The sequence below is a fragment of the Alligator mississippiensis genome, chromosome 13, assembly GCF_030867095.1.
Source record: "Alligator mississippiensis isolate rAllMis1 chromosome 13, rAllMis1, whole genome shotgun sequence".
Lineage (NCBI taxonomy): Eukaryota > Metazoa > Chordata > Crocodylia > Alligatoridae > Alligator > Alligator mississippiensis.
The window spans coordinates 36,890,800-36,906,577 of NC_081836.1; positions in this window are offsets into that span (position 1 = coordinate 36,890,800).

The following is a 15,778-nucleotide window of genomic DNA, read 5'->3' on the forward strand; positions in this document are numbered from 1 at the left end:
CTGTTTTTCAGTGCACTGAAAGCACCCTTCTGGTTTATGTATTTCTCAAATTATCTGTATGAGGGTGTGCAAAAGTTTAAGTCTAAGAGCATAGATGGTGTTAGGCTTCATAAGCTCATTAATGGACTGGGAAAAGAATTCAGGCATCATAAAAAAGGTCTTTTAGGTGTTTGGAGGAACTGTGTGAATGCCATTTCTCGAAATTTATCTTTTCTTTCTGTTCAGAATTGTTTACAATTATACCTTAGTCTGAAAACCCAGACCTTGTGTTTAAAAGTTTGGCTAGAGATTTTATGTTCAGCACTGGTCAGGGTTAGCATATGCGCACTGTTTTTATTATTTTCACTAAAAGTTTTAAATGTCACCTTTGAAAATAAGGTACTCTGGATACAAAAAGAGCTTTGATGGATTGGTGACAGAGTGGGATGTGCTTATACTAAATTTTTGGCTTGTTTTCGGTTGATTTCCACAACTTTTGCCAGGTTAACATTTTGATAACTTTCCTAACCATGTGAAAACTCTAGCCAATGAAGAACAGGCAATTTGGATGTTTAAAGTTGGTGCTGTCTGACAGCTTATTGTGCTTTTAAGAAAAAAGACCTTTCTTTGCAGCAAGTAACTGAGTAGCAGCAGCTAGGGAGTGAAGCCTGATCATTGTTCTGCTCCCTGTTTCATCTGCAGTTACTTTTGATTTTTGAGAAGTTTTTTGGCAGAGACTGCTTTTGCCATATATTTTCACTTATAATGTGCGTTCCAATTTCAAGTAACTGGGGTTGGGTTTTTTTTTTGGGAAAGTGTGTTTTATGCAACAAAATATGGTATTACCATGGTTATTTGTAGTGACCTACTCGATTTGTGATTTCATGTACTTTGCAGAAATTGCGAAATTGGGCACTGTCTGTGAAATCCACAATCCCCCTCTCAAAATTTACTAAAAATAAAATGCTGACTTCCTAGTGGGAGCCATCAGTCCCTATGGCCATGCAGCCCAGTTCCACAGCCTGGCGGGGGGAGGGGGCGGGGAGGAGGGGAGAGGGTAGACTGTTAGTATGAAAGGGAGCAATCAAGATGGTGGCCTCTCCCACTCCTTGCTGCTAATTGTCTGAGGAGTGCCTGTCATGCGGTCCTGCCCTTCTCCACCATTCAATGACAAGGGGTGGGACCACACGATGGATAGTCTTCTCAGCCAATCCGTGGGGAGGGGGGGAGGGAATACTGGTGCCCCTCAGCCAATCAGTGCCAAGGGAGTGCTGTGATAAGCCCATGAAAATGGTGCCTGGCTCCATGATCTGCCCATGAAATTAGCCACCTGCCTCCTCAATTTGGGTAGGTCCCTAATATGTAAAATGCTTTCTTGAAACATACATCTCCTGCTCAGTTGCTTTTAAATTGCTGGCCAGGTATGCTTGCAGCAGCAGCTGTTTTATACTCTAGACATACTGGGAAAAATCCTACTGGTAGTTAAGATTCCTAAAGGTTTTTATTTTCATGGCAATCTAGCAGTCTGTTGTGCAGTATGTCGTGCTTTGTTACTTGCTTCACATTTAGTTTTGAAAACAGTTGGCAACTGAAAAGGTAACTTTTTATGCCTTCTCTCAGAAACTTGATATTCTCTCTCTTTGGATTTTGTCAGCACACAAAATGAACCTCTTTCCATGAACATGATTGGGAGGGAGCTTTTAATGATATTGATGAGCAAGTGATTAGTTTTCTGCATTTAAGACCTATCTGTCAGGAAACCTGATCCTATAATTGCAATCTCTATGCTACCCTTCTCAGCTGAGTCTTATGAAGAGTACAGTTTGAGGTGGTCAGTCATAGTATCTGCAAGCAAACTTACCCAGAATAGCTAAGCGCTGCTGAAAATACTGTTGATGTTTCAATAATATATAGTGAATGCTTCCTTATGAGATGGTATTAGATTAAGAACCCATAGTGGTTTTGAACACAGCATGATTCTGGAAAAGCTGCCATTCACATAAATCATAAAATGCCTATCCTAAAAGTTTGCTCTTTACACACAAATATGTAAGCATGTTAGCACCAGTGTCATGTGTAAATGACAAGTCATATAATTACTAGGGTTGTGTGAAGCTTTGCTCACTGATTCAATCTGACAGAGATTTAGCCCGATTCAGCAGCTGAATCTCCTAATGCAAATTAAATCAGGAGACACTTTAATCTCTCTGAATCGAATAGGAACCCTCTGAATCGCTTTGGAGAGATTCGATGATTTGGACACAGACACAGCTTTAAATATTTTATCTACTTACCTCAAGGTACCAGGCAGCTCATGAATGCTGAGATGCTGGGGTGGATGGAGCAACCCACAGGATAATGGAGGGCTCCCCAGGGCACTCAGCGGTGGACCCAGAAGTGGACCAGAAGCACTTCTGGTTCACTTTTGGGTCTGTTGTGGAGCACACAAGGGACCCCCCCCCATCCCCCTGCTCAGCGACTGGTGCCTCCTGGGTCTGGGGGTGCACCTGGGTCTGCACCGTGGCTAATCACCGAGCCGGAGGAGTGTGGGATGGGGTCCCCTGCGTGCTCAGCAGTGGACCCAGAAGTGAACTGAAAGTACTTCTGGTCTGCTTCCGGGTTCACTGCCAAGCATGCACAGGGCTCCCCGCACTCCTGTGAGATGCTTAATCCACCCCACCATCTCAGCATTCACAAACCGCTCCTGGTACTTCAAAGTATGTAGAAAAAACATATAAAACTGTGTCTATGGCTGAATCACTCATTCTCTGAATCAGAATTGAATCTTCAGATTCGGATTTGGCCAAATTGAATTGAGACAGTCATCCAAATCAGCGAATTGAATCATTGTCCCCAGAATTAGGCCAAATCTGAATCTGAATCAAATACAGCCTGCTTTGCACACCCCTAAGAATTATCTGTTGCCTGTGTTTTCCCTGTAGTTTAATGGGCTTTGGGTCATACATGTAGCAGTTATATTTGTTTCAAGCCTTAGGATATGATTCAGGAAAGCACTTAACTACACACTTAGGACCATTTCAGTACAGGAAAATACTTGATCACATGTGTACAGTTAACCAAAATGTCTTAACAGTAGGGCTGTGTGAACCTTCAGTCGCCTATTTGATTTGGAGGAAATTCAGCCTGACTCAGCAGCCGAATCTCCAAATCCAAATCAAATCAGGAGACCCATTAAAAGGTCCAAATCGAATCCGAAGCCTCTGAATCAATTCGGAAAAGATTCAGAGAGATTAGGAGACTTGGATCAGCCCAGGAGAGGCAGGCAAAGCTGGGTGGCTGCAGGTTCTCCCGCAGTTCCTCCAGCTGTGCCTGCCTTTCCCCAGACAGGGGGGAGCTATGGGAGAAGCACCCGAGCCTGCCCTGCTCAGCTCATCCCCTGCCTGGCCCTAGCCTCCTGGCATTTGGGGGGGGGGGGGGGGAAGCCCTGCACTCACCAACTGCAGCAGAAGCTGTGGAGGTTCTGGGGCGTCCTGGCAAAGCCCCCCTGTGCAGACCCTGTGCTCCGATCGCCTCCCCCCATCCAGCCCCACCCCTGATTTCCCTCCCAGCTGGTGCCAGCAGTCTGGAAATAAAAAACAAAACAAAACAAAATAACTGCACTCACTAGCAATAGTAGCAGCGGTGGGGGCTCTAGAGCCATGTGGCCGAGCCCCATGGCAGCTGCCCCATAGTGTGGGTGCAGCATAGCTCAGCAGGATGCTTCACGCTGTCTGGAAGCTAGGGCAGCTCCATATGTCAGCCAGAGCTCAGCACCACTCAGTCTAGCGGCCCCAGCTCCCAGACAGTACATAGCACCCTGCCAAGCCACTTTGCACCAGTGTCATGGGGCAGCTGCTGCACAGGTGCCAGGTGTGGGGGCAATCCCAGCTGCCACTCACTGCCCTGTACTACATGGGGGGGGGGGGGGCTCTTCCATGGGCACCCAAAGGGCCTGATCCCTGCTGCTGGAGCTGGTGAGTGTGGGGCTTTTTTTTTTAATTGCCAGGTTGCTGGGGCTGGGTGGGGCAGCCATCAGGGGCAGGACTGGGCGGGGGGGCAGATTGGGCAGCAGGGGCTGTGTGGGGGAGGTCTACCATGTGGTCCCAGAGCCTTCACAGCCACTGCTACTGCCAATGAGTGGGTTTTGTTTTGTTTTTTTTACTCCTGGACTGCTGTGGCTGGGCAGAGGAGGGGCCATCAGGGGTGGGGCTGGGCAGGGGGGCAGTTGGGTAGCAGGGACTGTGCAGGGTCCAGAGCTCTGCCAGGAGGCCTCGGGGCCACCACAGCCCCTGCTGCAGGCAGTAAGTGCAGGGCTTCTTTTTTTTTTTCTTTTTTAAGTGGTGGGAGGCTGGGCCCAGTGAGTGCTTGGGGATGGGGCTAAGCAGCACAGCCATGGGGGCTTCTCCTGCTGCTCCCCCAACCCAAGGAGAGGCAGGCACAGCTGGAGGAGATGCAGGAGAACCTGCAGCTGCCCGGCTGTGCCTACCTCTCCCCAGCGGATCTGAATCTCAAAATAGCGCCGAATCTCCAATTCTTATTCAGCCGAATCAAATGAGGACAGTGATTCGAATCACTGAAATCTGTAAATGTAAATAATCAATTTTTAATCAAACAGTAGATCTGTACAACTCAATTCAACCCTCACTTACAAACGGCTGCTTGCATCACATACTAAATGACTACTTTGTTTGGTAAGTGTTCTGTACTTAACCAAAGGAACATACTGTTTCAGAAAAGAGCCTTGGTATTATAGAACTATGTGGTATTTTCTTGAAAAATGTGATGACAGGGAAGTAAAAAACAAATGATACACTATGGACCTATTTCCACCCTCACTTAAACAAGTACAACCAGTTTATTAAACATAGGGATTCTGGTGCATGATGCTATATATTTACATAGCTCATAAAAAATGCTTGTAACTGCTCAAAGAGATAATCCCACTAACATGGTTCTGATCTGGATATGGTCTGATTGAGTTTAAGGTTAGAGGGGACCTTAAGTCATCTAGTCTGACCATTTATATGCCACTAGATTTCATCTACATGACACTATAGCTTGAAGACTTCAAAGACACTAAAGCATTTCTGGCATCATCAGTCTAAGATACGTGCTACAAGCAAAGAACAGGTGATACTAAGGTGCTATCAATGAATAAGTGCCTGCATTGACAGGGAATTGACTAGAAGAGATTAGCTTTCCAGATGATCCTAGCAGGCAAATCATACCTTATATGGTAAAGACAGGCAAGACCTCCCTGAGGTGCCTGCCATTTAGACATCAGAAACTCTAGCCAAGGGATGGGCAAAATATGGCTTTCAGGCTTGATATGGCCCACAGAGGGACTTTGTCCAGGCTGTGGTGGGTTCCTACATTCCCTCCTGGCTCATGGCACCATCTGGCCTGTGGTCCATCCTACCATCCCCAGGTGCACAACAGGGCTGGGGCGGCTCCACAGATGGACTGCCTTTCTAGGCAGCACAGGCAGCAGTGGCTTTTTCCAGTTGCTGCCACCACTGTTCTTGGCCCCATGGTACTGGCAGGGACCCACATGCAGAGCCCCATTCCTGACCCCACATCTGCTCTGGACTCAGCTTGATAGAGCAGAACAGTTTCAGGCCAGCCAGGACCCATGCACACAGCCCTGACCCTGGCCCACCCTGAACTTGCTCCAGACTTGTCCGCCCACGGTGAGCAGTGGCAGCAGCCGGGCAGAAGCTGCTGCTCAATGTGAGGAAAAAGTGGCCCCTCCTCTTCACTGCTGTTGGGCCCTTCTTGCTACAGGCGCCCAGAGCCTGCATCTGGGCTAACCTGCAGCAGCTCTGTACTGGCACTGCTGCCCAGCTAGGTGGCCCAGGCAGCAATGACAGCAGGAGAGAGGAGCTGTAGGACAGCTTGGGAATGGGCTCCGGGCAGCTGCAGCAAGAAGGGCCTAGCAGCAGCAAAGGGGAGGGGCCAGTTTTCCTGCATGCTAACCAGCAGCTTCAGCCTGGGCAGGAAGTCTAGAGCAGATGCAGGGTGGATTAGGCATCCCACACATGTACAGGCAGGCACCCTTAGAGACTGACTGGTTCTGAGAAGTTTAAGCATTTGTAGCTAATAGCTTTACTTTATCAAATGCTGTTGCCTACAAAAGCCTAAGCCTCCCTGAGCCAGTTAGGGTGCTTGTACACGTGATGGTCGTCATGATATACATGTAATGAAAATGTCATTCGTGTGGCTTAATGGTGTCACACATTACACGTGCATCAGTTTTGGGGGTTTTAGATAAGTTTGCATCATTTCAAACTAAACGACATCTGGATATAATTATTTTGCAGCTGTCATGGAGGGGTGGGCAGGCTCTGCCATGGGAGGGGTGGGCAGGCTCTGCAGAAAAAAAGGATTGGGCCCCTCGCTGCTTTTGTTTTCAGTGGGCACCTGCTGAAGGCAGAAGTGGAAAGAGGCCTGATCCTTTTTCTTTTTTTCAACAGATCCTGCCCACCTCTCCTGTAGTCTGGAGGCTAGCTACCAGTGGAGTGAGCAGCCCATGAGCTGCAGGGGGTGCTGATCCTTCCCTCTGCAGCAGCACTGCTGGGGGGCCACCCAGGTGAGCTGCTAGTGGGCTTAGTGCTGCCCCAGCTCAGAGGCAGCACCTAGCCTGATTTAACTGTTCCCTGAGCTTGCCCACTGAAGGCACTGCTCCCCAGCTGGGCTTGGGGAACTGTTGGATCAGGCTGGGTGTTGCCTCCAAGATGGGGCAGCATCCAGCCCACAAGCAATCCACTTGGGTGGCCCCAGGGGTTGCCACCACTGTGGAGGGAATGACCAGGTCTCCCTGCAGCTCAGCAGCCACTCAGCCCACTGGCAGCTCAGCCCCTAGCCACAGGCAGTATCCCACTCTGACCAAAAAAATGATTTGGCTCCTCTGTAACATGGTGGAAAAATTGAAATGGTGGGTTTCAATTAAAAACCCACCATTTCAATTTAGGGGGCATAGAATAAAACCCTGAGGCCTACTAAACACCTATCATGTGTACAAGTGCTCTTACTGTCTAGTGCCACATTGGCTTTCTGCCTGATTTCTGACTAATACAGCTGAACATCTCTTTCTAAGGGCCTTGATCCACCTTACACTGTAAGCTGCATAAATGTTGATTGATGTTACTGCTAGCTTGAGTTTGAAGCTGTTGCACTTCAGGCCAGTGGTGGCCTGGAGGACTGAAAGGTAAGAATCCCATTTCCTCGCATACTGGGCTTCCCCCCTGCCCCTTGGGGCTCCCATAGTTCCCTCCCCAGTCCCCACTCTTCCTGTTTCCCTCCTTACTTGTGGCTGCTCACGCTGTCTATCACAGGAGAGTAGACAAGGAAGGGTTATCCTGCCTGCCTGGCCAGCACCGCCACTGCTGGGTTCCTGCTCTTCTCTGGGAGAGCAGCAGAAGTAGTGGTGGCAGCCAGGTTAACGCAGGTTATCCCTTCCTTGCCTGCTCTTGAGGACAGACACAGCAGGCAGCTGCAAGTAAGAGGGGACACTGAGTTGAGATTTTGTGTGCTGGGGAGAGTAGGGGAATCAGTGGGACCAATCTGGGCCAGCAGGGGATGGAGTGGGGTGACATATTTACACTAAGGCTTAGCCTAGTGTAAGTACCTTGGAGTGTAACACAAACTGGGTAACATGGATCACAGAAAATCCTGCCCCAGAGTGGCATAACATTGAGCTACCAAATGAGTGCTCCAAACCAGTTTCAGGTGTTAAAGTGCAGACAATCCAGGGGTTAAGAGCTCCAGGAGACGCCCAAAATTATGTTGTAAAAGGCCCTAAGTATATCAGCAAGACATTTACAAAGAGGATTCTCCCTATCTTTTCCCTCCCTTAGAACAGTGGCTCACTCCACTGGCTCTCTTGTCTCCCACTATGGCAATCACTAATATATGATTACAAGCTGAAAAAAATCTTCAAAATACATAAAAAATATTTTGTATTGGGGCAAAAAATCTTTAATAAATGTATGCTTACTAATATAATGTCCTTTCCTCCAAGTGTGCCTTGTGACTAACGTAGACTCTACAACCTGCTACAAATACACTTGGGGAAAGTACTTCCAGATTTGTGGTGAATGTATTTGAGTATGTGCAGCCAGTGGTAAATGCACTAAAGTCAATACAACTTAATTTGTGGTGAATGTGCTTGAGATGATACAATTAAAAAATGCATGTGGGTAAGCAGAAACAGGTATGTGGTGAATGCATTTGAGAGAATACTACCAGATGTGTAGTGCTGTATCAAACTGATAACTCAGAACTGTCAATATCCTTTCTCTCATGAAGCTAAGCAGCTGTTCTATCAACTTTTGGAGCAGCTTGCAGACTAGAAAGTTTGAAGACTTTTCAAAGTCATCTGCACATAGTTATATTTGAACAGTTGTTCTTGAATGACTCCTCTTTCACTCCCATGTTGTCTGAATGCATTCAGACCAGGATAATAAGGCTGCTGCTCTTCTTTCTTTTGCAGCTTAAAATAGAAAGCTAGTTTTCTGTTATATCATGAAGTATATTGTTTGGAGGCAAATGTAATATTAAAGCAAGTGTTTCACTTTATTAAATAGTGTGTGTAGCAAGAGGCAAACTTTGGAAAGATGTAGACCCAAGACACTGCAGTGTGTGTGTGTGTGGGGGGGGCAGATGGAGGAATAATTGGCAGAGGGATGGGGGGGGGGGGTTGAGACTGGGGCGGGGGGCAAAGCAGGGGTGGGGGAAGGAGAAGCAGTTGCAGCTCTGGCCCTGATCCTGTGTCAGAAGCAGAGCTGAAGCCACAGCAGCTGCCTTCCCCCTCTTTGTCTTGTACTCAATTCCAAGACTAGGAGCTTTCCCTGTAGTACAGCCAGGTTGCCCTGTACCTGATCTGCATATACATTTTTGGAAGATCCCAGAACTTGTGACAAGAACACCCAGTTCCAGTCATGAGTGTGTGTGGGAGAGATTCTTTAGCACCTGGACCCTTTATGCGGGGGTTTTGGAGTGCACACACATACTGGGCGGTGCTCAGCTGTGGTATCACCATGGTTGGAAGTGCTGCTGAGTCTGCTGTGGCCCAGCCCAACTGACTGTATGGTAAATCATGAGCTTTGGACCAATATCATGCATAGTTTGTACTATATATAAGAAGGTACAAAAGTGCTACTTAAAAGTGTGTTTATGGAGTACTTGTGCTAAAACTTGCAGCAGTCTCAAAAAAGTTAAAATGCATCAATTCTGGATGAATTAAGTCTATGGGCACTATAGCAGAGCAACAAGGAGTGTTATGCATCCCTCCCTCAGCCCTGACCATTCCCCATGGCATGGTGGGGAACACAGAAACTGCTGGTTGCTGGGCTGGGGAGGAAATCTGGCCCAGGGAACTCAGAAGATGCTGGTTAGTGAGTGGGGAGAAAACCTGGGCCAGAGTGGATCCCAGGGAGGCTTGGGAAAACCTCATACAAGTGAACTCACCTGCAGTGAAGAGTCAGAGGGGGCAAAGGCCACTTGATTGGTTTCCCAGCTTCCAGGAGAATTAAAGGCAGCTGTTTCTGACCGGAAGGAGGGGGCAAGAGGGAGTGGTGGCTCCAGGCTGCAAAGCTGTCACATGTGGTAAGAGGATGGCCCCAACTTTTTCTGTTATTGTATATTTATGTTACACCAGTGGATGTGAAGGGAGACTAGGGGTGGTGGAGCTCCCAGTCAGTGGTGATTCTATTTAAACACACAAGGCAACCAAACTGGAAAATCTGGCCAGCCCTCAAAGGGACAGGCTCCAATTTGGATGATGATTACTACAAGTGATAAATCCTGTCTGTGGGAGGATTACATGTAGTGGTGGTTGTCAGGGCAGAGCTTAGTGGTTGAGTGCCTCGGCACAGTGGAACTTTCTAGCACAAGGCACGGTGAGATTTTGTACGAGAGAATCTCTCGACACGGTGGAGAACCCCGGCGTGGAAAGGTTCCTGCCACTCATGTGCAAATTCACACATTATTATTGGCCGGTTCTAAATTATTCCTATGTGGCGACTAGCAATTGGCTCGCTAGCCATATAAAAGGTTGGAGCAGTTTCCGCCCAAGTTGGAGAACTCCGCGCCCATCTCGGAGTGAACGCAGCGGACTGATCAACCGCTGACGACTCCCCGTTGCCGACCGACCCAGACGTACCCCTGCGTTCTGCATGCTTGTATCAAAGATATCTTGTAAAGTAAGAGCTCCCAGTTAAACTGTAACTGAAGTCTGAAGTTTGAAGTTAACTTTCTTCCTACGCTGTACACCTCGACAGTGTAAGTAAAGCCATCTTTGTTTGAACCAGTACATGTTTGTGCCTAATTCTACTCCAGCGGTCGAAAGTACCCATCTGTACATGCCGGGTTTGTGGCTACAACCCAGCCGACCCTTTCCCAGATCCCCCTCGGCCCCCACAGTGGTAAACTGCATCCTGTTATGTGAATTAAACTTCTATCGAGTCATGGCAGACAAGAATGGAACCTATAGGACAATCCTGGTCAGGATAGTACCTATGCCTTGGTACCCTCCCCTGACACACTTACAGGTACCTACAGTAATTTGCCTATGTGTGAATTTTTACAGGCATTGTTATTTCCACATCATTGTTTTCAAATTTGCCTCTCACTTCCACGTGCTAAAGGAGAACAGGGCCTGATAGTAATGGGGAAAGAGAAGAGGCTGCAAGGAGAAGAAGTTGGAGGCAGATGGCAAGGTGCTACCTGACCCCTGCTGGCACTGGATTTATGACCCAGTCCTGATGCATTGTTCTGGGTAGACCCAAATCCTCAGACTGACTGCAACTTTTTCCATTCGATAATAGGCAAATTTTATTGGTACACAGTGATAGCAGATAAGAGTAATGCAGACATGCAAATAAAATAACCTCCCCCCACCTCCCGGATGATATTTATCTATGCGTCCTATGGCTGCACAAAGGGATGATATGCCTGGACAGTATGTGAGCGCCACCCAGGGTATTTATAGACATGGTCCAGGAGTTGGGAGGGGTGCTTTAATTAGAGCAACTTTGAGAACTTCTCTAATTAAAGTGCCTAGAGTGTCATGTATATCAGCATCCCTGTGCTGAAAAATGGTGGTGGGGGCACTTTAACTAAAGCTTATCTAATGAGCTTTAGTTAAAGCACCCCCCACTGCCATTTTTTTAGTGCAGGGATGCTGATACACATGATGCTAGAATCTGTTGGAGAGCACTAATTACCACACTCTAGCAGGCTTGATTAATTGAGTGTACTCCAACTCATTGTAATTACAATGCATCAGAGCAGCCTCTCCACACGTGTATAAGCACCCCCTATGGTTCTTTGCTTGAATGTCAGGTATCAGCAGTCTTGGAGGTTGGGAGCTGATTTCCTCACCCCCTCCAACTGTGGGTGAGATGGGCTGGTGGTGTGCCCTCTGCCTATGATGGCCTCATGTTCCCCCCTGCTGCTCTGAAAATCACTCCTTTTGTATTCTTCTCTTCCTGTTGATTTGTTTCCCTTTGGCCGTCATACTGTCCACATTCTGTTCTGTCAGCATAATTCTTTGATTGCACAAACCCATCACATAGATTCATCTTAATTTGGTCATTTACCAGTGTCTTCATTTGGACATCCCCAGCATTCTAATTTAGTCAGTGCACCAAAACCAGAAACCCCAGGGGCTTTGTACCTGGTCACTGTAACCTAGTGCCCATGCTTCAGGGTCTCTTATCTTTGTTATGGAACACTGTCTGCTTGTTTTCAATTTTCCAGGATGTATGTGCCTGCTTGTCTGTTAGCTCCAGACACAGTGTCTGCCAAAAGGCTGATAATATTAAACTTTGTTACAAACAGACTTCTAGAAACCAATTAACCCTTGCCATTCCCCAGACCATTGTTGTAACTATAAGCCAGTTCCTAAAAGCAAATCTCTAAATATCATTTTCTAGCACTCAACCCCCTCAGATTTATTATCTCTACTCTAGAAGTAGGAGGGGGACAAATTCAAGGCAAACCTCCAATAATTAGATTCTACATCTGGAAAACAATAACAAATTAATACATTTTCCATTTATAGAATCTAAATATTGGGGGCACATCTTATATTTGAGTAAATATGGTATATGCTTACTGTTTTCCTCACCACCTACCCACTATCCTCAGAGTATGAATATGATAGGGACACACAGACAATTTGTAAAATATATAAAGACATATCCATCATCAGAGGTTATTGGACAAATCAGAATTTGCAAAAGTATGTAAAATTGCAAATTTTGGGAACCCAAGTGCAAAATTGCACTTGGGAACCCAAGTGCAATTTTCCAAAGTGACTTGCCTCTCATCTCCAGACACAAGACTACATTGCTTCCTTAGTTCATATCCTAACTATCAGGAATGGCATTTACAATAAATGAACTTGTCAGTTGAGTTGTATCAGGAGTCAGTGCAGCAAGCAGACTTAATTGTTTCCCCCACCCAGCCCTGGTTGTCAAGTAGACCCCTCTGTACCCAGTACCTTCATGGGTGTGGCAGTCTGCATATATCCATCAGCTCTTCCAGAGCCCAGCAGGCTACTCAACAGGATAGATGTCTCCCTATGTAGCTTTGGGTTTCCGACTCTGTGTTCTTATGATCTTGGTTACTACCTTTTGATTCCTGTTTTCCTAGTGCATGGATCCTGCCTGGTTTCCTGTTCCTTGTTCCTTGGGTCCCACTTCCACACTTTCTGGCTTTGTTGTGGTTCCTAGCTCCTACCTACACACCCCTGTACTCCAGATGGACTTGCTGGTTCCTTGACTCCTGTGCTCTGGATTCCAGCCCAGATCCTTGTCCTTTGACAGCTAGCTCCTGGCTTGTGGAGTACTTTGGTGACTGCCCATGCCCTGGTCCTGTAGAGCTATAGCTGCTTATTCCACTTTGGTTAGTGATGCCCATCTGGTGATTTCCTTCCTGCTCTCCCCTACTCAGGCTTGTGATATTTCCCAGAGGGACTGCTCATGTCCCAGTCTCTTACAGACCTTGGCCTGACCTGCCTGATCCTGATCCCTTGACTCTAATTGGGGCCCTTGTTTCTTTGACTTAGTCTATTCCCACTTCTCACTCAGGGTGCAGGGTTTTTGGATCAGCAGTGTGAGGCACTGATTCTACCTGTGCAATGAATAGGGAGCTTATGTGATAAGTTTTGGGGTTTGGATTCATATGTGTATGTGTTGAGGGTGGAGGCAGACATCAAGCTTTTTCATACCAGAGACCTTTAAAGGAGCTAGTCCCTAATGTATAAGTTGTGTTGCACTTAATAGTGATTACACGTTTGCCTTGCTTTGCAATTTTTTGTATTGGTACTTGCTTTGCATTTATCTCTGATTGTGGTATATAGTCTTTGTTATTGATTTTTACTTTAAATTAAATCCCTAAAGTTGTCAATGGTCCTGGCTGATTTTGAGAAAGCAATTAACTACTTTTGTTGTAGAAAAAGGCTACATGTATAATATACATTAGGCTACACTGAGACCTATGATGCAGTTTTCATATCAAGTAAACCACCAAGAGTCTGGGTGTTTTAGCAGGACCAGCCCTTCAGTTCTGTTTCATATCATCACTAACTGAAAGGTGCCATTCGTGAAGCTATGAAGTAGAAATGAAAATATAGACGTTAATGAAATGTTTGATGAGCTGAACTGAGAATCAGTAAATAGATTCAGATGTGACAACATTTTTCCCATACACCATGAAATGGCATCCCAAATTCAACCTGAACTTGACCCAAATGTTTAAAGATAAGACAGGTACATTTTAATATAATTAGTTTTATCCCTTCACACAACTCTGCTGAGGCCCTAGCCAGATTAAGAAGCAAAAACAACTGACTATATATGCATTGCTGATCTCAGTTCAAGTAAATTCCACATTCCTTTGTGTCCCTTATTCTGACAACAGGTTGTTATATGTGACCTTCCTTTTATAACCCCTCGATTTTACAGAAATGTTTGCTTCCTGAATTCATATAACCAAGGCTATACTTTAGATCTCAAAAAAAGGCAACTGACTCAATTTAACAGTAGAGAATAATGAAATCAGGTTATGTTTAAGCTATCATTAATATGAATGGGGAAGGGTAGTTTATTATGAACACCTGATCTATGGAAATTCTGAGTTTGTTCACTGTAAAATTCACAGCTTATTTCTGTGGAATTTAAGGGAAAATAGAGGTGGGGGAAAGGTTCTGGGCAGGTCTTAATAGAAAGTGAGTTTCAGGTCCCAATTTTCTGAAATGCAAAACATCTAGCACTTCAATTTAAGTTAGTGGGTGCTATGTCCTAATTACTGATTAGCTCAGTGACTGTAGCTAGCAAAGGATAGCTATTTCAGCTTGCAGCAGCCTGTGCCAACTTCTTTCTCTGTTTGGATTCAAAAGAGGCACATAGCTCATTAATTTCACTTGTAGTCCAATGAACCTAAAGAAGAAAACTCAGCCCAAATGGCCCAGTTTTGTCTGATTTCGCTGGAGAAAAGACCAGGTTTCACAATTTCCACAGTTTGGACCAGGCTCATCACTTGAAACATAATCCAATTTTATGATTGTTATCAAGCCATTTCAGTCTGTAATGAAGCTTATAACTGGAAAGCTTCGCCTGCTCATTGGACTGTGTTGCACAATTTCCATATGACTTAAACAGTGACACCAGACTTTATTGGCATGTGTTGCTCTACATTTTCAGTTAAAAACAAATTTCTTATACAATCTGGGTTGAAATTAGGTAGCCTGTTTTCTTTGATCTGGGAAAAAACTTTGTAAAAAATCCTGCTTTGCATAATAGTAAACCACAAAATTAGTGAAACTAGAAAACTGGCAGCACCTTGGATATATAGCTGCCATTTTAAAATTGTTTCTTATTGCTTACTCTTGGGTAGTGTCTCTAGTGCACTTTCAAAACACAAACTCATTGGCTATTCCACGGTGTTTATACTGTGCCTACAGATTGATTGAATACTAGCCTACAGATTGATTGAACAATACTAGCCTACAGATTGATTGAACAATGTTTTTAATAACATAGACATTTCTTAAATTCCAGGGGCAACAGGGTGAAATCTCAAGAGTAGTTTAACTCTAGATGCTAGATGCTAAATTCACTTACCATCTTCTGGGAAGATCATAGCAATATTGTGTAATTGCTTAATAACCAATGAGGAATTGCAAAGGCTTCTTATTAAAGTGCATAATTCTTTCAAAATTGATGTATTATGCTGTTTTAGAAGAACATACATTGACTGGCAAAGGTATTGATTATACCAGTGTCTCAGAATGCAGTAGCATTTGAAAATAAGTAAGGCATATTTACCAAGTCATTGGACCACTTGTGATGAAATATGTACAATATACAATATGAAGATGTGTGGTTATTAGTACCTTACAGTAACATCTGAGTAATGGAAATGACATTAATGCAAACTAATATAATTGGAATGAATCAGATAAATGACAATTATTTAAAGTTCTAGAAGAACATAGCAGAGACCAAACTGTTTTAATCTAAAAAAAAAAGAAGAAAACCCTTAAATATTTAAAATTGAAGCAGTTCCCATGATTAAAGACTAGTTTTTAGGGCTTGCCTGCAGAGAAAATTTGTACCATTTTAACTGCACTGGTATAATTCAAACAATAAAATCCTAGCTACAGTTTTGTGTCATAAGGGTGCATATACCAGCGTGGCCATCCCTCTATGATAAGGGGAATAAGCTAAATTAGTTTAAGGTATCTTTATTCTAGTATAGCCATGTCCACACTAAGGGATGCACTGGCATTATT